At 50.3% G+C, this 25,054-nt stretch overlaps 1 protein-coding gene across 7 annotated transcripts in view; it reads right to left on the minus strand.

Annotated features, from left to right (window-relative positions):
* Window positions 1-22,473, minus strand: part of Pak4 (p21 (RAC1) activated kinase 4) — a 39,720-nt gene extending 17,247 nt beyond the window's left edge. For 2 of the 7 annotated variants that reach the window (XM_031385918.1, XM_031385916.1), the window contains exon 1: window positions 149-287. The gene's annotated coding sequence lies outside the window, so the exon portion shown is untranslated. Of the gene's footprint in view, window positions 1-148; window positions 288-9,057; window positions 9,477-21,487; window positions 21,509-22,080; window positions 22,223-22,274 lie in introns of those variants that run through there. The other 5 variants (XM_031385921.1, XM_031385914.1, XM_031385915.1 and 2 more) reach the window with 5 other exon arrangements.
* Between the last annotated feature and the right edge of the window lie 2,581 nt (window positions 22,474-25,054).

Here is a 25,054-nt window from a genome sequence, read left to right on the forward strand (position 1 = left end):
TGCTCAGTCAGACACCAACTCCCAGGAGCCTGCAACCTTACACATGGGAACAAGAGTCACTCCACCCCTGGAGGCCCTCCCACATATTCACACTGCCTCCAGTGGCCAGTCCCACCCTCTCCTAGAGGGCCACCGGCAGCCTGCTTACTTCCACCATCCTCTTCTGACTTCCTGGGCTTCCTCTCCAAGGGCAACTGGTAGCCAGACTTTCCAGTGCAGAGGAGGGCAGGAATAGGCTTCAGGGCACCCTGGGACTGATCAGCTGGCTGTGCACCCTAGCCTAACAGTGGTGGGGACACAGCCTAGCCGTGGCAACAGCTCAGCTGGGGCTGTGGCTCCCACCCACAAAGGGCGGGAAGCAGGGAGGCGGAAGGTGGGGCTAGAGCCAGTAGGCCCATAGCTGTGGGACAGAGAGGAGGGTTGGCAAGGACCCCAACCACAGCCTGGTCTCAGCAGGACTTGCCTCCACTACAGCAGGCACACCCATCTTACTAACTCCCCCTCTATACACACATTGGATAACAGAGGCCCAGGAAACCAGGGCTTAGCTAGACTGCATACCAGAGGGTGGCTTCTGGACCAGTGGGTTGGATCTGGGTATAAGATAGTGCCTCCAGAGACCTCATGGTGGGCCAAATGGGTAATCTGAGATGGGGTGTGGGCCCCATCCCTTTTTCTCCCCTAGGCTTGGATTATAACAAGTGGTACAAGAAGGGGAGTGAAAAGTGGAGATACACGGAGGATGGCATAGAGCTGGGACCAATATATGCCACACTAACCTCCCTGTGGTGAGTGGCTCACTCTGAAGAAGCCATGCCCAGCACAGGGCAGCCACCGTTAGCAGGCCTCTTTTTATAGCAGAGCAGCCAAAAAGTCCAGAGCAGTGGTGTGACTGGTCTAAGGATTGCCCTTAAGTAGCTGCTCTGAATGAGGCAGTGCTGCTCAGAGCCTCCATCCTGAATAACTGGAAGGGGCGTCTTCCCTCCCTCTGCTCCTGATCTGTTCTCAAAAGCCCAGCTGGCTGCTAGCCCTGAGCAGAGGTCTCCTGGGTAATCTCTCAGTGTAAGGATCTGTCCAGGCAGCCTCTCAGACTGTCTGTCTTTCTGGGACCAAAAGCGTGTGAGGGTCCAACCAGAGCCTGCCTCCTGAACCTCTCAGGAAGCACTTCCTACCAGCCTAGGCTGTCCACATGTAACCCCTGGGCCTGGCCCCCAGCAGCTACGATCTCTTGTCTCCTACTGTCTGTAGCTCCTGAATCTACCAAGCTCCTAGCATACTTGAGGACTCAGTGGTAGATACTCTGACCAAAAATAGCCCTGTCTGAGAGGGGGCCTAGAAGGCTCTGGTCCAATGAACATAGGGCCCAGGCTGTGGAGCCCACGGCAGGCTTGTGGTCCCTATAAAGACAGTGGGGACAACCAACAAGAAGACAGTGCCACTTGTGTCCCTCCAGTCCCACTCCCTCCCCACCACAGAACAGGACCTGGGAGACCCCACATTCCCAGGTCTCTGGTTACCTCCTCCCTGTGGGGGCAGGTACCTAGGAAGCAGCCACCCAGAGACGAGCCAGATAGGGCCACCTCCTCAAACCAGACCAGCAGGTTTGAGCTCTGGTGGGGGAGGTGATGCAGCCTGACCAGCTCTGGTCAGCTCCAGGAAACAGGTCTAAGAGGAGGAGTACTGAGTGGGTGACTCACTCACTAATCATGGTTTGTCACATAGGAGCTTGCTGTCTCTTTCCTTTTCATCTCTGCCCGTGTTTCTAGTTAGTCACATGGTACCAATGTCAAAAGGTACCAAAGGGTAAACAGGTAGGATATGCCCACCCTACTGTCCCTGCATTTTTCCTTTGGAGAGACCCATGTGTTCTGCGAACACACCTGCACACTTTAAGGAACCCTACAAAATGCAGCATGTGACAAACACAGCACCTTGTCTTACTCTGAAGCATGCCCTGCTACATGGGGCACGGGAGGGAGGACATCAGTAGCATCGGTCAGGTGGAAACACACTGGGGACCTGGTAAGTACTCTCGTGGGCACGACACAAGCAAGATGCTAGCCCATGAGCCCGTGCAAAGGTTCACCAGACACGGGAAACAGGGCCTGCACTGTGACCTCCTGGGTCCCTACAAGGGCAGCTTGGGAGCTGATGGCCTGAACTGCACAGGGGTCCTCAGTAACAGAACTGAGGACCTATCATGATAAAGCACAAATGTCTGAGGTCAAAGGTGGCAAAACAAAGAGGAAGAGCAAAGGATGATGTCCCAAGAATCAGGATGATCACCTCAAGTTCAAGGCCTGTGTGGGCTCCAGTGAGTTCAAGATCATCCTGGGCAACTAGGTGAGACCCTAACTCAACAGCAAACAACGAAAGACAGCCAGATGTGGTGGTTCGCTCTGTTGGCTGAGGCAGCAGGACTGCCACGTGATGTCTCTGCAAATGCCAAGCCAGCCAGGGCTACACAGCCAAGACCTTATTTCACCCACCATAACAATGTAAACGGACACAGCCTAACAGTAGAGCCCTTGCTTGCTTAGACTCCAGTGAGGGGCTGGGGCTGTGCATGGCTCAGCTTTCCTAGCACACACAAGGCCCCGTGTCCAATCCCAGTATAGGAGAAGGACCAGGAACTTTGAGAGTGCAGAGAAAGGATGGCAACATCCGTCTCTTCCCGAGGGGGGCAAGAAAGCTTTTCCCTTTATAGTAATGGTTCTGCTGTAGTATTAGTGTGCAGCAGTTTTCAGCAAGCATCCTAACACTGTCACGGTTTTAAAGGAAAAGACTGCGTATGCATGTTTAGATGTAGATCTTACAATTTCTCACCACACCTCATTTTACAGACTGCTGTTCCTCCCCTTAGGGGGCTCCCTTAAGTGCAGTGGTGACCTGGGCCAGCCCCATGGGGCCAGGGTGGTGGCAGTGCAGAGATGCTAACAGGGCACAGCAGGCATCTTGCAGGTGCATGCCAGCATGCAAGTAGCCCTGCACCAGGACTGCCTTGCTCCCAGCCCCTCAGCAAGCCCAGGGCTGCCATCCCTCACCTGCAGCATCAGTGGGTCCGTCCATCTCTGCTCTCTGCAGCCCAGGAAGGGTCTGCCCAGCTCACTGCTCAGCTCAGCCTGGTTTTCATTTGCATTTTCTACTTCTATCCACTGAGCATCCTCCCATGCTTACAGAAGCTCATAGAATGATTGTTCTCTTCCACTAAGTATCTATTCAATACCTTTGCCTGCTTTTCTGCTGGGTCGTAAGTATCTATTCAATACCTTTGCCTGCTTTTCTGCTGGGTCGGGTGGACTTTTGTAAAGCTAACCTCACTGTGTCCCTTCTTGTTGAAAACCAGATGGGGCCTCACAGCTACAGCCATCTCCCTACCAGAAGCCCCAAGACATGCGCACCTCTGCCCTCATTTCCACTGACTCTTATCCAGTCACAGTCACCTGCCATAGCCACATGCAACTTCCTTCCCTGCACTCGGTCCTCAGCAAGAGGTCACATGTGTCCACCAGATACCCCATGGGCCTTCTGATCAGGCATCACACAAATGAAACTTGTAATTTCAGCTGACAGGCCAGGTGGAAGGGCAGCAGGAACAGGGCCTGAGGGGAGGACAAAGTAGTGGAGGCAGGCCATAAGAGGCCATGGGGAGCTGTGGCAGGCTGCCCAGGATAGGCATGCGCTTAAGGCAGTAACTTTGCTTGGGGGAAAAGAAGACCAGAATGGGTGTGGAGAAAAGGGGTCAGAATGGAGCATGGGTCAGACAGCTGAGAATGGTAGCCAGGATAGTGGGAGCTATGGATGGGGAGCCAAAATTTCATCTACTAAGAAAAGCAACATTAGGGAGATGGCACATTGGTAAAGTGCCTGCTATGCAAGTATGAAGACCTGAGGAGTTTAGTTGTTAGCACCCATGTGAAAAGCTTTGCACAGTAGCATGTGTCTGTAATCCCAGTGCTAGGAAGGTGTGGACAGGCTGACACTTGAAGCTCACTAGCCATTGAGTCTACCCAAATTGGTGAGATGCAGGTTCAGTGAGATCCAGCCTCAACAGTGTGGAGAGTAACTGAGGAAATCAACCTCTGGCCTCCACATGAGCACACATACATGAGTGTACACACACACACACATACGTGAGTGTACACGCACACACATACATGAGTGTACACACACACATACATGAATGTACACACATACATGAATGTACACACACACACACACACACACACACACACACACACGCACACCGATAAGTAGGATACTGGGGATGAGGATCTTGGAAAAGTTCCAGAAATGTTAGGCTAGGGCCCATGGGGAAACAGAAAAGTGGGAGGCACCCCTCCACTTGACATTAAAGCCTTCTTCCACTTGACATTAAGGCCTGCCACACATTTAGAGAGATGGAGACAGTGAGGCTGTAACAGTGAGGAGCAGATCAGTGGAGGTGTACAGAGAACCCACCAACATGACTAATTGTTTTCACTTTTTAGGGATTTATTTTTATTTCATGCATAAATGTTTGCCTATATGTATGTCTGTGGACATGTGTGTGTGTGCAGTGCCCACAGAAGTCAGAAGAGGGCATTGGATCTCCTGGGACTGCAGTTACAGATAGTTGTGAGCTGGGTGCTAGGACCCAAACCTAGGTCCTCTACATCAGCAGCCAGTGCTCTTAACCTCTGAGCCACCTCTTCAGCTTGTATGCTTGTATAGCACTCAGGAGGCAAATCAAGGGATATCATGGTGAGTTCAGTAAGTTCTAGTTTTGTCAGGGACACATGTGAGTCTCAGAAAACCAATGAGATTCTTTTTTTTTTATTATTTTTGGTTTTTTGAGACAGGGTTTCTCTCTGTATAGCCCTGGCTGTCCTGGAGCTCACTCTGTAGACCAGGCTGGCCTTGAACTCAGAAATCCACCTGCCTCTGCCTCCCAAGTGCTGAGATTAAAGGCGTGCGCCACCTCACCTGGTGAGATTCTTTAAAAAAAAAAGGGGGGGGATTTTTTTTTTCCCACTGTGGTAAAAGACACACAATATTTATCATTTCCATTCAGAAGCAAACAGCCCAATGTCTTTAAATACCCTGAGTATTGTAAAACCTTCAGCACTCTCTTTACCCCAGCCTTTAGCCAGCAAAAGGGCCTTGCTCCTTCCCTGTCCCCTCCTCCCACCCCACAACCTCTTCTACCTTCTGCCCTTGTGCTATTCCAGGGCCTGTACACAGGTGGGATCCCACGATCCCTCCCTCATGCCTGGCGTTCTTCCTCCAAGCACAAAGCTTTTCAGGCCCAGCCACACACTAGCATCTATCAAGGCTTCATCCCTTTTTGCGGCTGAACAATAATACACCATTATGTGTGTGTGCCTGCTGGTTTTCTCTCCATCCACGGGGCTTTGGGGGGGGGGGGCAGGGCTGTTTTCACTTTCTGGCTGCTGTGAAGAACACTGCACAGAACAGAACTGGATGTGCAAATATTGCTTCAGTCCCTGCTCCCAGTTTTCAGCTTTTGTTTTGTCTTTGTTTTTTGTTTTTCTCTTTTCTCTAAACAGCCCTGGCTGTCCTGGAACTCCTATGTAGACCAGGCTGGCCTTGAATTCACAGAGATCCACCTGCCTCTGCCTCCTAAATGCTGGGATTACGGGTGTGTGCCACCACATCTGGCCTACTTTCACTTCTTTAATGTGTACCTAGGAGGGAAGTGGCAGGTCATATGCACAGGTCCATGTTCTGTGGCTAACCTTTTAAGAGAAAGGCAAGCTGTTTCTCACAGTGGCTGCCATTTCAGTCTCGCCTGTGATGAATTAAGGTCCATGTCTTCTACCTGCCCAGCACCTGCATTACTCCTCTCAGTACCCACACCCCACCAGGGTCTCACTTCACAGCTCAGGCCAGCTTGGCAAAGATCCCCCTGCCTCTTCCTTCTGAGGCCCAGGACTGTAGGCCTGCATGCCTATTCTTCTGTTTGTTTGGGAAAGGATAGCTTGGTAAGCATGAGGTGATGGTAGACTATGGTAACTAGGAAAATCAACTGAAGGCACCATCTTCCATAAAAGGTGCTGGAACAATTGGCTTCCTCTAAACACACGAAAGAAACCTTGACAGAAACCACACTGCACACAACTTACAAAGGATCGTGCCCCTAAAATTTCCAGGAAAAAAAACCAAGGTGGAGGCAGGAAGATTCTTAATTGAAGGCTTGCTTGGATTATAGAGTGAGTTTACAGCCAGCCAGGGCAACTCACTATTGGTAAACATTAAGAGGCCCAGAGGATACCTGCTCAGCAAACGCAGGGAGAGCCCTGAGTCCATCCCCAGCACTACACACATGAAGAAACCCTGCAGAGCTCAGCTCACGGTTCTCAAACTGCACACCAAAGGCACAGGCCACAAAAGAGGAATGAATGCAGGGACCTCACCAAAATTTAAGCCTTTCCCCATTAAGAGCACTGGCTGCTCTGCCAGAAGATCCAAGTTCAGTTCCTAGTACTTACGTAGGGTTCACAAGTATCTGGAGTTCCAGTCCCAGGGAATGAATCCAATGCCCTCTTTTGGACGTTGCAGGTACTAGGCACACACATGTGCTTATACATGTATGCCCACATACATGAAAGGCAAAACACCCATACACATACAAATAAATAAAATACTTAAAAATAAAGTTTTGTTTTGTTTAAAGAAGACTTTTCCTCCGCAAAAGTCCATGTTCAAAGGATAAAAAGACAAGCCACAGGACAGAGATGTGGCTCTGTGGTAGAGTGCTTGCCTAGCACACCCAAGAAGCCCTCGGTTCAATCCCTAGTACTGAAGGGGGGAAAAAAAGGCAAGCAACAGATTGAGAGAAACATTTAAAGCCACATATCTGACAAAGGCCTGGTGCCTAAGATAAAGCACTCACAAAATCGAACAGTAAAAAAGCAAACAGTTCAATAAAGTGAGCAGAAGCCAGAAGACTTGTCACCGAAGCAGATCCACAGATGGCAGATAAGCACACTGAATGTTCAACAGCATTAGCCATTAGCCAGAGAGACACACATTAACACGACTGCGAGACAGCGCTACACACTTACCACAAGAGTTAAAATAAAAAATAGTGACAGCGCAAGTGCTGGTGAGCCTGCGGAGAAGCAGCACCCTGCTTGTGTTGTGCTGCTGATGGCAATGGGAAATGGCGCAGCCACTCTGAAAAGCAGCCTGGCAGTCTCCTTAAAACCTGTAACTGTCACACCACCAAGCAATTACACGTTGGGGTATTTGTCCCAGAAAAACGAAAATTTATACTCCACACATAAACCACTATGGGAACGTTTACGGAGGCTTTCCATGTAATAGTCAAAAAAACTAGAAACAAGCAGATGTCCTCCATGGGTGGATGGTGCAACACCCTGGGGTACCCATGAGTGCCACCCAGCAGCAGCAAGTGGGGCTCCCAACATGCACAACCATCTGTGAGCATCTCCTGAGAACGAGGCTGCATGGATGAAGACAATTCCAGAAGGTTCTCTGTGGAAGGATTCACTTATGTAACAATCCTCAAGTGAGAGAGTTATAAAACTGGGGAAAGGTTAAGGGTGGGAAGGGGTGTGGCTGGAGCAGGCCTCAGAGGGGAAGGACGCTTGTGATGGAATGTTCAGCCCTGATCAGATCAAAGTCCACAACTGTTACCACTGAGGAAGATGGAGGAAGAATGTGATAGATCTAGCTCATAATGCCTTACAATTGCAACGTGAACCTACAGGTTCCTCAAAAGTTTACTTAAGAACATTAGTAATTTCTTTAAATGGCAGACCTGCTCCCATCTTTTAGCCTTTGTTTTGTTTAGAGACAAAGCTTCATTAGGTAGTCCAGGCTGGCTTCAAACTCATGACTTGCGGATCTGGAGTGCCAGGCCTGTGAACGTGACCATGCTCAGATCTTTTAGCCTTGAGTGTGCTCTTCTCTCCATTTCTTCTTCCACAAACTAGTTCCTATTCCAGGCCTCAGGCTACACTTCTCCCCCTCCAGGCAACCACTTCTGGTTTCACAGAAGGGCGTCACCAAGGCAGCTCTCACTCTGCTGGCCCCCTAGAGCAGGAGTTGTTACTAGAGCTGGCCCTCAGCCTCGCCCAGCCTGAAGGGACAAGTGAGTGAAAGGCAGTAAGGACAATACTGTTGTGGTGGCTGTTAACCTATGGATTTAAGACTGCTACAGAAACCTATCTCTGGGTGTGTCTACAAGGGTGCTTACACGACTAGTTAACTGAGCAGGAAAGAGTCCTCCTAAATGTAGGCAGTACCAGCCCATGGGCTAGAGTGTAAAAAAGAGAAAGGAAGAGGCTGGAGAGATGGCTCACTAGTTAAGAGAGCTTGCTACTCATCTAGAGGACATGAGTTCAGTTCCCAGCACTCATGTCCAATGGCTTACAAATACCTATGATTCCAGAGGATCTAACACCCTTCTTTCTCTCTCTCTCCCTCCCCCACCCACTCCCTCACCCTAGTCCCCCACCTCCACCCCCCCACCCCGCTCTGAGAAAGAGTGCCAGCACTCACCACTCTCTGCTTCCTGATGGCAGACATATGACCAATAGCCTTACTCTTCTGCCCTGTGCCTTCCCGGCCATGATAAACTGTATCCTCAAGCCCAAGCCCAGACAGACCTCTCCTTCCCTCAGCTGCTTCTGTCAGGTGTTTAGGATACCAAGCAGAGATGTAACTCATACAACTGCTGCCGCTGAAACACTAAGGTGCCAGCTCTCTGTGCTTCACTGTGATGAACTAATCCATACACAGATTCTAAAAGGAGAGAGTGAGGCTCACTGAGGTGGTTGGTAAGGTTTGCACTCGCCTCCAAACTACCAACTTATTAGCAGAGTTTCATGATAAACCCCTGCTGATCTGGATTCTTACTATTAATCACTACAGTGGCTTCCCTGTAGAGGAACCAGGGTGGCACAGGGTCAGAAAAGTGAGCCTTCCTGCCTGGCCCATGGTCCCCCAGAAGATATCACAGCCCCTTTACAGAGCACAGGACTGAAACTGACCCCCATTTTGGCAACCAGGGATCTCCTAAGTTCTCACCTGCTGAGCTGGGTGGGAAGGCAGGAGGAGTCCAGAGCCAGGCCCATTTCCTCTTGGACCAGGCTGGAGAGCTCTCAAGAGCAAAATACCAGAGAGCAAGCTGTGGCCAGGAGATGCCAATCTTATGCCATTCCCACCTGGGGAAAGATGTGGAGTGTTGCAGTGACTACAGGGTGTGGTCCCTGGGGCCTGTCTTTTAGTTGGGCAGGGGACCCAGTGCAGCAGGTGACTGGTTCTCAGTTCTCCTTTGGGCAGTGAAAGGGAAGGAAGGGAGGGCTGAAAGCATGAGCTAGTTCTACTAAGAACTTACTTCTGGAAGGAGATGACGTTTTTTGGCAGCTGCCAGCACTTGTCCCCTGTTCTGGATGGCACATGGGATGTTTGCTTGATACCTAGGCACTGAAGTGAACCCAGAAGTTTCCACACTTTGTATTGGGTTAGACTATGCTTTGCAGACTAAGCTGAGCCCTCGATCTTCTGCATATGTGTTGTGTTGGCCCAATCTCTCTGCCTCTAGCCCATTTTCCTGCCCACCCCCTGCCTCTTCCTTAAACACAGCAGGCCCCTCAGTGCCTGCTACACTGGGGGACAAAGGCTGGGAGACAGAGCCCTGGAACCCTGAGAGCCCAGGCCAGAAACACCAGGACTCTCCATACACTTAGGCACACCCAGGTTCTACTCCTGTGACATGGACCATCCTGTCCAGGCCCGCTGTAGCTAGTTCCACAGGGTAGAGGAAATTATTTTAGATCAAATAAACTGTCCTGAGGGCAGTGGCAGCCCCTGGTGGCTCTTCTGTGCCCCATGCTGGAGAGATGGCACAGTAGTAAGGCCAGCCATAAGATGTCATGTGTGAGCCCCCATGCTATTATTGCACAAGGTATGGAGGAGGGAGCCTGTTAAGGCTCCATTACTCAGGAGGATCAGAATGCACTCCGTGCACCTCATCACTCTTTTGTTCTGATGCTCAACAATGTTTGTCTGTTTATAAGACACTCTCCCTATCCTCCCAGCCTGGGCTGGAACTTTCCCAAGGTGCTGGAAACACAGGTATATATCACCATGTTTTTTTTTTTTCCTTTAAAATTTTTATCCTCAAAGTTAACCTGACAGTTGTGCAAACATCAAGTCATTAAATTATTAAACCCAGATGTTCACCTACAGCAACAGCTTCAAAATTGTGCACATGTATATATACACCACACACACACACACACACACACACACACGAGAGAGAGAGAGAGAGAGAGAGAGAGAGAGAGAGAGAGAGAGAGAGAGAGAGAATGAATATGTAGAGATGAAGCTGGTCTGGACCAAACTGGACAGAATGACAAATGGACCTCAGTTGGGAAATGTGAAGCTATTATGGGATTTGTGTCAAGAGACAAATCTGAGAATATTTCCTGGCTAAAGTACATAATGCTCAGAGTTTGTTTCAAAAGGATCACCTGGGATGGGGCCACAGATAGCAGCTACTGTAAGTGGCGACAGGGACCTGGGGTGGGTAGAAGTAATTCTCCCATGTGCCCCATGTTTATGAAGGAAGATGCCCAGATTACAGCAAATCTGTGGGAGCTCGGCCTTCCCTGGCCACAATGTAACAATAGCAACGGGACACTAATGACCTCTAATGACACAGCAACAGCCTTTTCAGGCTGCACATACACACACTGACTCACTCAATCCCCCAGCCTCCCTGGCAGGGAGCCAGTCGTCACCCCAGTGCCACATGTGGGAACTGGGACATCTGAGCCCAGGCCTTACCCAGAGAAAGAGAGGAAGCAGTCTCAGAGGGGCCTGGAGGAGGTGGAGGAGGCACAGCCAGAGCTGTTGGGGATTAAAATAACACACGCTCTTACAATGTGATATTCACATCTTTAACACAAGCCCTGGCTGGCACCAAACTAGGGTCAGCAGACAGTGCAAGCCGGAACAGCTGGAATTGTAGCTGGCAATGGTGACCAGACATGAGCCCACAGAGTGGCTGGAGGCTGCAGGTGACACAGCAACCCCAGGACACTGCATCCCTCAGTCCCAAGAGTGAGGGCAGGGTGGGAAGCAGGCCCGGTCACGTCCGCATCCTTCTCACGGGAGCAATGTCCTGGGCCTGCAGACATATCCCCTTCAGTCTCCCAGGAGAAACTTCTGCCAGGGATGGGGAAGGCAAACATGGACAAGATAGGGGTGGGCCACAGAAATATGCATGTGTGTGTGTGTGTGTGTGTGTGTGTGTCCCCGCATGCACGCGCAGAGTAATGCCCAGTCCTCTGGATGGCTTAGGGATGGAAGCCTGGAGCAGAGGTGGCACAGAAATCTACCGTGGCCCTCCACTGCTCTGTCTGTGAATAAAAGTAACAGTCCTGCGTCCGCAGAGTGTGCTGAAGTGCAGGAAGGTCCAGACACATCCTGAAGTCAAATACAAGTGTGCCTGCCGTTCTCTCCCTCAGGCTACCAGACACACTTTGAAAAGTTCTATAGTGAGGGAAGGTGTCCAATGGCATGGGCCTGGGTCCCTGCATCCCCTAAACCTGGTGAGTCTTTCTGCTGATGAAATGGGGATGAACAGAGAACTCAGCCAGTCTTGAGACCTCAGGGGAAGGCAGAGTGAGGCTGACAATGGGGCAGAAGGAGGGGCAGAGCCAATGTCCAGAGGTCTTTCTCCCGGCCACCCTCCCCCACTTAGGGCCACCAGAAGTCTGGGGCTTGCTTAGGAATGTAAGGAATGAAATCATGCCTGGTGCAGCCATCTCTGGGTCCCTCCCTCTCCAGATACTTTCAGGACCCATGGGGTTGCTTCCAGCCAGCCAGTAGCCTCTCCCAGAGTGACCTGTCTGCACCTCCTCCCACTACCAGCCCTCTTCCTCAGAGTTCCACTCCCAAAGTCCTCGTCCCTTCAGGACCAGCAACTACTGGGCCCAGGCAAACATCTCCCTCAGGGTCCTACTCAGGATGTGGTGGACAGCTATTACCAGCCGACACATTACAGGGGCAGCAGGGCTGATCTCCAGCTGCACAGGGCAGCATCTGCAAAAGCTTCCTAGGGGTGCTAACCTCTAAGCCAGGACCCTCAGAAGAAGTAAGGTGAGAACACTAGGCAGACACTAACTGGAGGAGATGACACAGGGACAGTGACTCCGGCTGGATCATGGGAGATGCAGGGTATCCCCAAATCCTGCTAAGCCTACCAAGGGCTGTCCTGGTTTCCTCCTGCCACACTCTGGGGAGACCCCAGCAGAATCTTCCACATTTCTCTGCCTGTTTCATGATAATTAAACAGTAAGCTGATTAGTCAAGGAAAACCTTTAATTAGCCGCTGAAAATGTTCAGGAAAATGACAGCTTCTCTGGGCACCCTGTCTATCCTCTACAAGGCCCAGGATGGTGCCGTGGAAAAAGCAGGACATTGGGGAGGTCAAACTTGGGAGTGAAGGGTGGAGACCCTATTATGAAGTAGGTGGAATAAACTCATAGTAAGCAGGCAAGGGCCCCGCTGGGGAAGCATGACACTGTTCTGAGGGCCAGGAGTGACGACATGAAGAAAAAGACATGCCACATTCATGGATTGGGAGGTTGGGGTGGGGGAGGAGAGACAGGAAGGCAAGGTTGCTCAGCGGGTACCAACCCAAGCCCAAGCCCAAGCCCCAAAACCCACATAAAGATGGAAATAGAAACCAATTCACAATGATGTCCTCTGGCTCCCACAGCACACTGTAGCATACTTGTGCGCACACTCATATATATATATATATATATATATATATATATATATATATATATATATACTATGCACACATACTCATGATAGTAACAAAAGTTAAAAAAAAAAAGCAAAAAGAAATGAGAAAACGTACCACCTTAGAAACAAAGGCTCTTATTCAGAAATGGGAAATAAAAATTAAAAGGGCAGACAGCCTTAGGGCAGAATAAGCAGGTAACTTGACTGGGTCTTTGAGTTTTGAAGGCCACTAAAAAGCTGCCTGATCGCTGCCAGGAAGATGCCAATCACATGGGAGGAGACACCAGAATCATCTTGGCACCAGGCTGTGGCTATACCAAGGAATCCCACAGGTGCCAAGCTCATATTCTCATCTGGAAAATGGGTCAGATGGTGTGGCACCCCTGGGATTCCAGGAAGGCCTGGGCTGCAGTGTGGCCGTCTGGTCAAGTCCCTGCTAATTATTACCAGCCACATTAAATTTGGCCCAACTCGGGACCTGATCCCCAGTGTTCAATTCCTTAAAGGCCCCACTAGGTTCTTCCTAAGGAATATCCACAGGAACTATGGCCTGATGGCTCTCTAGGTGTCATGCCCATACTTGGGTTTCACAGTACACACTCCAGTCAGTGTAACTCACTCTGTCAGTCCTCCAACATTTAGAACCACTGTATACAAACCAGCGAGAACATAGGACAAGGTGACAGCATGGATCCTTCACCCCAGCCTACCAATGTGAAACTAGGCTATGGAGGAATACACCATAAACCTGCAGGGACTATGCCACAACAGGATCTGAGCAACTACGGTGCTAGGACAGAGACAAGCAAGTTGGGTTGCCAGCTGCATGGTGGCGGTGTGTGTGTATTGGGGGGGAGTGCTATTGTAGACTTGTGGTTAGGAGTTCCCTAAAAGGGGATAGAGACTTGACAAGATGGCCAGGGCTCTCAAAAGGACAAAGGCTCTGAAGTAGGACTTAGCCTGGAATGTTCCAGGAATCCTTTGGTAGAAAAGAGTAAAGAACAATGAGGTGAGGTCTGAGTGCCCAGGGCCTTGCAGAAGGTCCTCAAAAGGCTTCTTCTGGCTGTACTGGACAGACTATGAGGGCTGTGGGAAGGCGGGGATAAGAGAGTCCCAGGCATGGGCTGGGAGGAAGGAGGAAGCAGGGAGCAGCTAAGCTTGAACAAGGGGGTGACAAGGAAAAAAAATGCACCAGGTGCCAGGTTATACTGGGAAAGAGGAGAATACTAATGGGGGAGGGGGTAAGAGGACGGAGGAGTGAGGACAAACCAAGGAAGACTGTTACTCAAACTCACCCTCAGGAAAAGGCAGTGAGAGGTGACAGCCTGGTTCTGGTTACTTGTGTGATTATTTTTTTAAAATATATTTATTATTATACATAAGTATACTGTAGCTGTCTTCAGACACACCAGAAGAGGGTGTCAGATCTCATTATGGGTGGTTGCTGGGATTTGAACTCAGGACCTTTGGAAGAGCAGTCAGTGCTCTTACAGGCTGAGCCATGTCACAGCCCACTTGTGTGATTCTTTAGTCAAGGTCTATGTCCCTAAACTAGACTGGACTAGCACGAGATCTCTGACTCTTGGCCCCTCCCCCATGGGCCTCCACCTAGCTCCTCCCACAACCATCACCACCACCACCACCACAAGCTTAGAGTTTGTATTCACAGAAACATGGAGAAGTGCTGTCCCACCTTTTTGGAGGTTGAGACAGGAGAATTAGTGTGAACTTGAGGCTAGTCTAGGCTACGCTGTCAGATACTGTCACAAAATATGCGAAACAATAAATAAAACAAATAAAACCTGTCCAAAGTCAACTAGAAAATCTGACTGTACCAAATGCTGTTGGGCATGAGGCTGTGGACTAAGCGAACGCTCACCACGATCAAGTTGTCTCCTGTAGTGAGGACACCCTGCCCCTGCCCCTGGGAGTGGCCTGTGGGAAAAGGCTGGCAAGCAAGGGACATGGGAGCCCCTGAGAAGAGTAGACATAGACACACCCCAGCATGGCAGGGGACTCACAAACAGATGTGGTATAGCAACGAGATGAAGGAAATATTAATGTACAGCCAGGCAGATGTATCTCACAGAGCTAAGGGAAAAGGATCAACGTACAAAGACTGGAAGATTCCATGTATGTGAGTCTGAAAGCAGCCACGATGGCACTGGGATGCACACACACTCCATGGCCACCAAGGGTGGGGTAGCCCCATGGAGGGCATGATTTGAGGGGAGATGAGTGGGCTCTAGGGTGCATTGCCTCTGAGCTGGGGCTGAGTATGCAGGGCCACCTTACAATTCCTAGTTCAGATAACTGTATTTTATGCATTGTTCTACATTTGACAGTAACAAGCCTTTTTAAAGTAATAGAATTGAGACTTAAGGAAATAGCTCAATGGACAGAGAACCTGTTCGGCAAGCTCAAGGACTCAAGTTCAAGTCTCTAGCATGCAAGTAAAAAACTAGGCCAGGCTGCATATACCTGTACTCATGCGTACAGACAGGAGGTTCCTGAGAACCTTCAGGCAAAAAAGGCAAGTTTTTATTCTGTGAGAGATCCTGTCTCAAAGCAAGGGCAGAACTCAATAGCACCCAAGGTCCTGCTTGGTCTCTGCACACACTGGGTACACAAAAAAGCAGTGCAGTTGGGCTGGAGGGCATGGCTCTGGGGCAGGTCATTAGCTAGGCTTTATTGTGAGGGGTTGGGGGTATGGCTCAGTGATAGCTCTGTAGTTCTGCTAGTGCCTACATCTTCCAGTGAGGGACTTGGCTCACTAATGAGCTCTTGTCTCTCATGCACAAAGGCCCTAGCTTTAATCCCTAGCACCATGCACACACACTAAGTAGTAATGCTGTGTGTGGACAGAGCATTTTGGTTGAATAATCTGACTGGGCTGCTGTGGAGATCTATGGGGAAAGAAAAGGCAAGGGCTGTGGAGATGTGTGGGCAGCAGGGAGTGGGAGATTCCTCAAGGGAGGAACAAGACTGCCTGAAGGAGTCCCTGGCAGGGGGTGACTGTGCGAAAGTCTTCAATGTTGTATTTTCTTCCCCTGGCCAATCTGACTGCTAACTGTGGGGGACAGACAAGAGGGGCAAGCCTTGGAGTCTCTGTTGGCCAGGATAGTTGGCCACTCTGTCCTGTGGGGGTGGTGAAACCAGAATAGGAATCTGGAAACCTGCACAATGGGGCTTTATCAGAGTTCCTGGGGCTGGGAGGGGCGGAACATCCTCTCTGTGAGAGGCCCCACCTGTCTTTGGAGCTGCCCTGCAGCCTGGAATGAAAACACCAGGAAAGATGAGCCTTCTTAGTGTTGGGAGTGGCCCTAGTACTGGCCACCATTAGCAGTAGCCCTCCTGGGTCTAGACCCCAGTCCTGCTTACAGGCGCTAGTTGTTCTGAACAGCATTCCAGGCTGTCATTTCCGGCCCTACAAATGGAGATGTGTGACACCTGGGGTGATGACAGTAAGTCCAAGAACCAGTAAGTTGAGGACATACTCAACAGGGCCTGGTGGCTCACACCTGTAAATCCTGCACTGGGGATGACAGGACAAGAGGACCACTAACTAGCTGAAGGCCAGCATGAGCTACAGTGAGCTCTAAGCCAACCTGGGCTACAAATATACAAACAAAAAACACAAAAATATGAAACAAAGAAAGAAGCACTGAATATTAAACCCAGCAGTCAACAATCTCTGCCACTGCATTTTGACTGTTGAATATACAGTTATGTCCCCTAAAGAACCCTCTGGGGAAGCAGCACTACCATTATCTCTATGAAGATAAAATCTAATTAGCCCAGGCTGGCCCTGAACTCAGTCCCTCTGCTTCCCTCCTGAATGCTGGGCTCACAGGCACATAGCACCACACCAGCCAGGAAGCATCAAAGGATGCTGAAGTGCCTTCCAACAAAACACTCATTTAAAGGACTCAGAACAGTGAGTACCTAGGTCACCAACCTGGGGTCCACAGTCAATGTGCCAAATAACAACCTGCCTGAAGCAGCAGAGTGTGTGGTCCTGAGATCTTGGGGGTGGGAGCACAGTAACCAGTCAGCACCGATCTGGCAGGTGGAACACACTGCAGAGCTTCATATGGACAGCGTTGACCCTCGCACTCAGTTCTAGGCACTCATGCCGGCACAGTCATGTTTGGTTATTCAGCTGTCTGCAGCATGGAAAGGGCAGGAGCTGTGGGACACTCAAGGATGCACTCGGTTGTGGCCCAGAGCTTTAGCAAAGTGAAAACTGCAAGCCAGGTATGATGGTACATATCTGTAGTCCCAGCACTTGGGAGACCAAGGCAGGAGGATCATGGAGAGTTTGAGGCAGCCTGGGCTACAGCAGGATACTCTGTTTCACAGCGGGGTGAGGGAGTAAAGGACACACTTTAGTGGAAACAGAAGGGAAGGGAGGGCTTGCAGGAATAAATGTAGTGAGGAGAATCTCTGAACCTGGGGACAATGGACTGTGCTGGGAAAGTGACCAGCATCCTGGCCACTCTCCCTCCTGACTGTGCGTAGTTTCCAGTGATTGCGTAGAGACTAGGTAATCCACGCACATGCAGAACAATGTGTCTTCCTATGAAAATGCAGGAAGAGAAATGAGGTCAGTGACAAGATGGTCTTCAGGGTCCTTGTACACACAGCCCTGATACACGAGCAGGAGATGGAGGTGGATTAGGGGGAAGGGGCAGTTGATTCTGAGCTATGCTTTAGGGAAAGCCAGGGTCAGGGCGCCAGGAGACACACCTGTGAAAGCCATCAGGTTTGAGATTATGGAGGGACTCATCCGGCTTGGAGCTGAGGAGTACTTTGTATGCAGTTGTCTCTCACATCTGCCTTGGGCTTGGCAGGCAGGGAACCGAAACCACCCCCATCTCACCAGGGAGGAGGCTATCTCTTCCCCAGAGGCTCCTAGTAAGGGGGACTGGCCAAGAGATATGCCAGTACTGTACATTAGTCAGGGAAGTCCCCACTGTCCCTTGGATTGCTCAGAAAGAGCAGGACACCAGCAGTCCCAGGAGACAAGTTGTAATGAGCTGTGGCTTCTGTCCTACTGTCATTGTGTGTTCCCTTGGGATCTGGGGAATCCCCTTCTGACCTTCCTCAGAACCTCCCACCCCAACCAAACTTTCCTGTGAGCCAAGTTGTCCAGTAGACAATAAGCTTCGGCCCCGGATGAGCAAGGGGGGGCAATCCATTTCCCTGGCCGTGACTTGGAAAGGGACAGCTTCCTACTGGCAGCATCTGTGGCCACCAGTCTGATAGGGAGATGTAAGAAACAGCTGCTGGGGACACCCCTGACCGGCGTCTGGCCAGGAAACATAGCTCATTATAAGCCACAGGCTAAGAAGCAGTGCATGCTGGTGTATAAGGAAGGGCAGGGTCATGGGAGTACTGGCGGGGACACGAACTTAACATCCATCACCCCTCATGTCCAACAAGTCCCCAGAGAACTTGTCTGAAAGGGGACCTGGGTAAAACCCAGGGGGATGGAAATGAACGCTACCCAACCAAAGTTACTTTAAAACCACTGAATCACAGGCAGAAGTGATTTTGGAGTCCTAAGCCAGGGTTCAAATCCTGCCTCCCTCTGTTACTTCATGCTAGGTACCTTAGACGAGTCTCTCTCTCTCTGGGTCTGTTTTCTCATGACTAAAGACTGTTGCAAAGATCATGTGAGCTAATATGGGTAATAATTCACACAGGGCCCTCCCTCCATCACTGCTTTTCCCTCTCAAAACATCCTTGCTGCCTCCTCTACAATCCACCTCTTTGATGGTAGTGTGGGCTGTCTTGGCTTTGGGGGGAATATTGTTTTGAGACAGAGTCTCATGCTTCTTCTAGTCCCTCTGCTCCCACCTCCTGGGTTATAGGCATGCACCATCAGCTCTGGTTTTATGTGATCCTAGGATGGAACCCAGGGCCTCCCCATGCAAGGCAAGCATTCCAAAAAATGAGGCAAATCCCCAGACAGCCTAAGCAAGCTTTATAAAGGGACACCGATGCCACCCCAAGCCCTCCCTGGGATGAGACTAAAAGCCACTCTCCTCACCTGTCCTAGCCTGGTAGCACTTGCCACGCACTCCTGGTCCCCAACAGCACCATGGGCTCAGCTCCACTAGCTACTCCAGCAGCCTGTGACTATCCCAACCTTGCTCAGCCCCAGGGCCTTTATAGCTACAGTACCCACCACCTGTTTTATTTTTCCACTCTTTGAAGGCCTGGTTCATTCTTTCTCAGTCAGATTTCCCTTTCTCAAGAAAGCCCTCTCCCCACTGCCTGAGCCTCCTCCTCTGACCTATCTGGGTGTTACAGTCCAGAAACAAATGTGATAGACTCTGTTAGTTAGCTATGCAACCAACAACCACTCAGGCAGAGTGTAAATAGGCCCACCCCTACCAAGTCAGGCCTTTTCTCACATGTCTGCCCTGGAAGGTGTTCCTAATGGGAGAGTGGTCAAAGCTGTGGCCAATTTTATACATGTCCTAGAGAGCAGCAACAACCAAAGCCCTGAAGCCTGCGAGATGGGCATCAGGATAAAGTAGTCACAAAGCCACACACCCCCCCCCCCCCCCCCCCCCCCGGTGTCCACGGCCTGGGTACTGGGGAAGCCAGCCCATCATGTCTACGTGGAGGAAATCATTGTAGCTAGAGGCACAATAGTCATAGCAGGTGGGGTAATGAAAGCACCTCTGGGCACTGCTGGGAAGCACATAGCACAGCTCTAGAGAGCAATCCCCCAGCATCAGGGCCCAGTGTGAGCTCCACAAAGTGTCAGTCAAGACACACTATGGCTATGGCCCACAAGGAAATAGTCTAGAATATTCATCACAGCAGTGACAGCTCAACAAGGAACTGACCATGTGGCCACCAAAATGTGATGACTTCTATCATGAGAAAGAAATACTGAATAGCATGAAAAACAGGTGACCATCCAAGGCCTTGAGGGTGCAGAACACTGTGACATGTTCAGGTGACACTGTATCTGTGCACTATGAAACAGCTGTGGATGTGAGCCAAACAGGGGCATTCAAAGGACAGAGACCAGATCTGGATCTGTAGAATGGGCGGGCCATGTGGTACTGATGTGGAGCCGTCATCTGTTAGCCTGCTGTCCTCTAGGTAGTGAAGGTGGCTTTGCTAATCCAGTTCCTCAGGGAAGCTAGGATGGAGGCGGGTAATGTGCTGGGTGGATGATATCCCTGGCTGGACTCCTGTGGCCTAGCAAGGATGGCTGGGCATTCCCTAACACTGAAAGTTCTGCTTTTTCCGATAGCCTACCACATCACATAAAGAACAAAATTAGTCAATATAAAAACACTTGCTCAGGACCCAAAGACAAGGGTCTGAATCTGGGTCTCCAGTGGCATAGCCCCCATCTCTCCTTATCTGTGCCTATCTGTGCCAAGCTCGAACCACAAGGCTGGGAATTTGGGTGACCTCACAGATCTGGTGCTGGCAGCATGCCAGCTCTCTGACACAGTCAGAGGCAGGCGGGGGTGGGGGTGGGTTGGCTCTGGGGAAAGTTGGGAGCCAGCAGTAAGACTAGTGCTTCCACAGTATGCCAGGCTGTCCAGTGCCTGCTGTATGCCAGGCTTCAGGCCAAGCCCTCTATACCCAGAATTCTTGTTAGGTCCACTTTACAAAGGAGGAAACTGAGGCACTAATTATAAGTGACCCTTCCCAGGATGAACCACTAGTAGTTCAGGACCTATGCTCTTTTTGACCTTGTGTCCCTTCCTGTCCCTCCTACTCATCTTTCAGAGCTTCCTTGAGGGACTTTCCAAGGACTGAAACCTCAGGACAGACCCATGGTACCGGCACTCTCCCTGTCCCAGCCCCATTTAGGCTGTGTCCCTGGCTGAGGGCTGGTCTCAGCATGCTCCTATAGAGAGAATAAGCAGGCATTGAGGGTAGGGCTGTGTGCCTCTTGTCCCCTTGCTACAGCATTCGAGGACTCAGCACAATGCCTAATGGCCCTCCACAGACACTCTACAACCAGCTGGTGCTCCAGAAGCACCCAGAGACCAGCAGGAGTGCATATGGCCTCAAGAACAGGAAAAGACAGAATGGGCTCTCCCATAGAGGGAGGAAGAAAGCAAAAGCAAGAGTTGCCCAGGGCTGGCTAAGCATGAGTGACCAAAGAGGAAAGATGGCTGACAGGAGGTCAAAGCCCTGGAAGGAGGACCAAGCTTCAAACTGAAGCGTTTGGGAGCCACTGGAGACCACAGGGAGAGCTTGTGGTGTCAGGAATCCTAAGGTCACACCCACCCAATCAGAGGCTCACTGGACTCTGGGCCACCCACCAACATGCCGCTCCCATAGGACCAGTGGAACCTCCCCTCCCAGGTCACACCCTTCCAAGGAGGCTAAACACACACTCTATTCCCACCCAGGGAGTGGCTTCCAGGAACAGGCGTCCTGGGACGTGGACACTGTGGCAGGTAGCAGACCAAAGCTCCTGCCTCTTAACCAAGCTTTCTCGGCGCTACTTTTTTTATCTGGAAAACGGGTGTTCTCTAACACCTAACTCACCCATCTCACAAGATAAGGGATGAAACCAGACCGGGCATACACGGTGCGCTCTCTCGTTAAACATTAACCAGCACCAAGATTTTTTGAAAGGCAGCAGGCTATACAGAAGCACTCTGGGACAGAGCTCCAGAGCTGGAATCCCAGCTGCTCACCTTACCCATTAGCTGACCTGGGGCAAATCACTTAGCTTCTTAATAACAACGTTGGCTCCAGTGATGATGTACCGAGTGCTAAATGAGTACGTACGCAGAGCTTTAACGCGGAGAGGGAAGCCCGGCCTATCATCAGTGTTTTATCAGTGTGCGGCCTTCACTATTTGTGGGAAGGGGCTGCCCTTCTACTCCCACCGCCAGGACACACTTTGGAAGGCTCTGTTAGATGTCCCTGGTCCCCCTCCGCACTGCACGTGCCCCGCCTGAGTTTTTAGTTTTTGACCCTCCCAGAACATCTACACCCCTCAGATTTTTATCTTTGCACCCTCTACCTACGCGCTGTCTCAGACAACCCCCCAAACCTAAAACTCATTCACCTCCTCCCCGGGTTGAGGCTTTTAATTCTTTAACCGGGCCGCCGCCCACTTCTCTTGGTCGTGACCTCCGACCCTTACAGACACACCCTCTTCTTAAGTTACTTTGGGCGCCCCCTTTTACGAGAACCCGTTCCGAACCCCTCCTACGCGCCTCCCCCCACTCAGTATTTCAAACTTTGCACAAATTTCAAGCCCGGCCACGCCCCCTCCGCCGGTCTAACCTGTGACCGCGACAGTCCCCTCCCCGCTTCCTCCTTTTTGGCCCGCGACCCTTTTCCACGCGACCCTTTCCTCCAAGAGTGAACTTTGACCCCCGCCGGTCCCGCCCCCTTCCGAATACCCGCTCTCCCACAGCGCGTGCCCAGATCCAGCCGCCCCAGCCACAAGCCCCTTGCACGGTAACCCCCTAACCTACCGGCTTGGCGCCGCGGTCGCTCGCGGCCTAGCTGCCCAGCCCAGAACTCTGTGTACTCGCACACCGCCTTCAGCTGTGTCGCGCCGCCGCCACCGCGGCTACTGCCGCCGCCATGTTGAATCCTCAACGAACATCCGGGGCCTCCCCTACTCCTCGCCGCCCACTAGTCCCCATGGCAACGGAGCTGACCGGGCGAGGGACGGGGCCTATCCAGGGGCGGAGCGATGAGCCGGGCAGAATTCCCTGAAACCGCTGATTGGTGCGGGTTGTCCAATCGGAGACATCGAGGAGGATAATGACGAGCAGAGATTGGGAAGTTTGGAAAAGGTGCGGGGACGTTGACTCCCCGCCCACTCCGCCTCTTAAAGGGGAAATAACGGCTTCCGTGTGGCACCGATTCCTACAGGCTCCCAAAGAAGTAAGAAGATGGAATATGAGACCATAAAGGCCAGAAACAGCTCTTAAGCACTTATTATGCCTTTGTTAGCACGATTAGTTCTGGTATAAACTGGGTGCCACAACCCTGTTGTTGTAACACCCATTTTACAGGTAACGAAACAGGCTAATAGAACCCTAGTTGGTTTATGACTACTGAAAGCAAGAAACGAGTTTTGAATGAAGCGCTGTCCGAATCTGGAAATCTGACACGACTTGATCTTAATCTTTTAAATAAGTATTTTTTTTTTAATCAATCACGAGTGTGTGAGATGAATCAGTGGGTACAAGGCGCTGGCTGCCAAGACTGACAAGTTTGATCTGGACCCACACGGTACCGATTCCCACAAGTTGATCTCTAGCCTCCACAAGAGAGCCATAGACATAAAGTAAAGAAAGAAATGTAATTAAATGTTTTCAAATTAATCAAAATAGAAAACACAGGGGAAACGAAACCCATAAACTAATACACCCTTGCATCTATGGTTTTATTAGGTCTTAACTGAAAAATTAAAAAAATGCTTTCTCATCTTGAGGTTTTTGAGGGTTTTGTTTGTTTATCTGGGTATTAGACACTGAACTTAGGGCTTTATACACGACAGGCAAGCAGTACTAGGTACGTCTCCAGCCCTAGGGAATTCTAAGTAAATGCTTCCCCCCCCCCACCCCCCCGCTGAGCCCCTTGGGAGACTGAGATTACAGGTTTGTCCCAAACAGGCTTTCTCTGGTTCTTTTCATTGGCTTTTCCTTCTGTCTGGAAGACTCTCTTCTTTAAGCGTCCCCTGACTCCCAGTGTCCCTTTGGGTTTTTCTCAAACATTATGTTCTCTAAGAGACAAAACATCCCACCTCGTGCTACTAAATCTTTGCCAGCTTCTGCTTATTTTCCTTTGCTGCCTGTGGTTTTGTGTTTGGCTGGCTGGTTTTGGTTTCATGAGACAGGGTCTCACTATGTAGCCCAGGCTGACCTTGAACTCATGTTTTTGCTCATGGCCAGGGCCTTGATATTATTGGTTGTAAGTGCTCAGTACGTATTTATAAAAGGGATGGTGAATAAAGGGTAATTCCACCCTCTAAAGATTCGTTTAACTGCTGTTGCCTATGCTCTGCATCCGCACACTGCCAGGCACATAGCAGCAGTTTGTTAACATGTGCAAGCCATGAATGAAAAGGCTTGCTGTTCAGGTCTCTGCTTGCCTTCTTTTCTCCCCACTATCCACATCTCTCTCTTCATCTTATTTCCAGTTAAACTCAGGGCCTTTTAGCACTGGGATTACAGGCACATGTCACTTTACCATGCCTGGAAGAATGGTCTGAGTAGTATATCTTAATAAAAAAAAAAAAAAGATTTATGGGGGGAAGTGGGAGGCGTGGAGGGAGGCGAAGATACTGCAGTTGGGATGTAATGTATGAAATGAGAGTACATAAATTAGCCTGGTCTACAGAGTGAATTCTAGGACAGCCAGGGATACACAGAGAAACCCTGTCTCAAAAAACCAGGGTGTGTGTGTGTGTGTGTGTGTGTGCACATGCATGCGCGTGTGTACACAGTGTCCTCAGAGGCCAGAAGAGGGCCTCTGAAAAATCAGCAAGTGCTCTTATGCACTGAGCCATTTCTCCAGCCCCAGAAAATACCTTCTAAAACTAAGACTATATATATCATCAGTGACTCTTGATGTCAATAAATATTCTTCAAGAAGATTAATTTTGGGGCTGCCTAAGAAGCCATCCTACTAATTTACTCTAATTTGCTTAGCCACATTTTTCTCGTTGAGCTTCTGTGCTGTGATACATATTTTGCTTTTAGAAACTATCATCCACAAAATTAAAAAAAAAAAAAAAACCCAAGCAGCTAAATATTTGTGTAGCTAAATCCAAGCAGCTAAATAATTGCTTCCTTTGAAGACATTGCCACAGACTGATGGGCCAAGGACATGTGAGCGTATTTACATTATCTCATAAACTCTGTGTATGGGGTGGGGTGCTGGGGATTGAGGCCAGATCTTGGTGGGTTCTAAATCAGTGAGCTACACCCTTAGCTCCTGAACTAAGGGTGTTCAACTGTTGGCTGGTTTTTGTTTTTGTTTTGTTTTAGACAAAGTCATGCAGCCCAGGCTCATGCCTGGGACTCACTATGTAGCCAAGGATGATCTCGAACTGCTGAACTTTCTGCTCCCACTTTCCCAGTGTTGGGAATACAGGTGTGACCGACCGCCATTGCCTCCCTGTAGATACAGAGCTCTTGTAGTGATGGTGCTTGCGACAAGAGGCAGCAAGTGCTCTACACTCTCTCTCCCCTCCTCCCCTCTCTCTGTCTTTCTTTTCTGCCTAGGTTTTTTTTTTCTT

Source organism: Mastomys coucha, unplaced genomic scaffold, assembly GCF_008632895.1.
Source record: "Mastomys coucha isolate ucsf_1 unplaced genomic scaffold, UCSF_Mcou_1 pScaffold21, whole genome shotgun sequence".
NCBI classification, from domain to species: Eukaryota; Metazoa; Chordata; class Mammalia; order Rodentia; family Muridae; genus Mastomys; species Mastomys coucha.